Source organism: Rhagoletis pomonella, unplaced genomic scaffold, assembly GCF_013731165.1.
Source record: "Rhagoletis pomonella isolate Grant_MI unplaced genomic scaffold, Rhpom_1.0 Rhpom_scaffold_00005, whole genome shotgun sequence".
Lineage (NCBI taxonomy): Eukaryota > Metazoa > Arthropoda > Insecta > Diptera > Tephritidae > Rhagoletis > Rhagoletis pomonella.
Genome location: NW_023458559.1, coordinates 6,569,683 through 6,572,027, shown reverse-complemented (window position 1 = coordinate 6,572,027; position 2,345 = coordinate 6,569,683).

Below are 2,345 nucleotides of genomic sequence, written 5' to 3'. Positions count from 1 at the left end.
TCAAACTGTCATAAAAACAATACAATCTCCGTACCATTCCGCAATACGGTCGAGTCTTAGAGCCTTTGTCACTACACCAATCATAAACCTTCAAGCTGAGAGCGGCCTGGAATCCATTCAATATCGAATACGGAGAATCAACTGTCGTTTTATTCACAAACTGGCGACTCCTGCCAAAAGTCTTTGCATAGGTTTGTCTCCTCATTAAAAAAAAGAACCACCAAGATGAAGAAACCGTCAGCGATCTCTAATCTAATCTCAATGGCAAACGAGCTAAAAATTGACATTAAGCCTGCTCAGTCAAAAAGACGGGTTCATCCACCATGGCACCTTTTTAAAGAATCGTTTGTAAAAGATCTGGCTAAGCTAAAGAAAAAAGAAACGACTTCAGAAGAATATGTACAACACTTCCTTGCAGTGGCGGAGTCTTTCAGGTACGAAAATTGGAAGTTTCTATACACGGACGCATCTAAATCCAAGGATTACGTCTCGCTCGACGTAGTTGATGATGAAAACAACATAGTATCCCACGGATTGCTGAATGGGCTGGAATCAATTTTTGACGCAGAAGCAAAAGCGATTTTATTCGCTTTGAAATTTTGTCACAACTCCAACGAAAAATACGTTATCTGCACAGATAGTAAATCAGTGTTTGAAGCTGCCCAAAACATGGCCAATGTGCACGAAACTATATTAGACATAAAACATGAACTCATAGCTAAATCCTTAGCGACAAAACTCATGTGGGTTCCTGGCCACGCTAACATCAGAGGTAACGAAAACGCAGACAGAGCCGCAAAATCTGTACACCTGTTTCCAGTAGTTCGCTTCGATACACCTTCAAAAGCAATGGTTGCCAGAAACGCTCACAATAGACTCAACCATTTAATTTCTATCGACTTGACCAACTACAACCACAATTACAAACAGATAAACCCCAGTGGAACTCCTCTAAGGCTTCCAACAACAACCACAATGAAACAAAACAGAATATATACAAGAATTCGTCTCTGCCACACAACTGCCACTCATCTTTACATTTTAAAACAAGAACCGCAGCCCATATGTCAATTCTGCAACAGCTCCCCACTAACCATTCCCCATATCCTTTCACAGTGTCCAAACCTAACTGAAACCTACTGCTCCATCTTTAATAACTCATCCCCTTGGTTTATACTTAGCAACCCTAGTGACTATCATGTAAATATCATTTACAATTTTATTAGCAGTTTGCACTTAAGAAATTGTATTTAACCAATTTGTTCAATCTTTTTGATTATTTTATAAGCATTGAATAGTCATTTAAAATGTAATTTAATCTGTATATAAGAAAGCCGATAGCCTCAGCCGCTCGTGCTTTTAAATATTTATTGTAAATTTATTTATAATGAATAATAAAAAAAAAAATAAAAAATAAATATATATACAAAAATATAAGCACGAAGCTATGTATTTGTCACAAGAATTATCCACACAAGATGAAAACTACTGCAGTTTTATTTTATAAAATTTAAAAAGTATGTTTGCACCATGTATTGTCTTCCCAGAGAGTTTTGCTCCACATCGAAGTTCGTGCTCTTTTATTTTCTAAGTGTAGCGAATAAAACTTCACACTTAAATTCAAGACATTCATAACAAAAATTTTATGAAGAAAATTCCCACTACGTTCTCCCAAATATAAACTGGGACGCAAAATTGAAGCAAGTTTTGCCTATTTTTCTTTAGTTTATTTAATATTTATTATTTTTTATGAATATGTAGCTCATTACTTTACAAACAACATATACTACAAACAGATTTCACACTTGGTGTAAAAATTATGAAAATTCTGCAAAATTTCAGCAAAACTTGTAACTTTTTAATCTGCTAAAATGACGCGTCCTAGTTTATGTGTATTTGGGTCACTCGCTTAAAACAAAAAACATTGAAATCGGCTCACTATCTGATTATTTTCAATTTTATATAACACAGTCCGACATGAAAATTTTCTCAGAGATAAGACTAGCCATTTCTAATAGATTTTGGAGCACTAAATTTGTAAAAATAAAAAAATAAAAAAATTTCAATAAAATAAGGCGAAGAGCAAAATCGGCTAAAAACGGCTAATTTTTTTTTGCAAAACGGCTAACAAAGCGGCTGCCGGCTAAATCGAATTTTTTTCCGGCTGTTTGCTGTCGCAACCGGCTAAATCTAGCCGGAAAACTGCTAAAATGACAACGCTGACAGAGAGTGAGCGCCTGCTTAAAGAGCGTAAGCATCACATGCAAATACATGCGAGAGCGTAACAAAGCGAATGCAAGTTTGAAGTGACTCTTAAACAGCCCCGATTTATCAAATTCATTTAT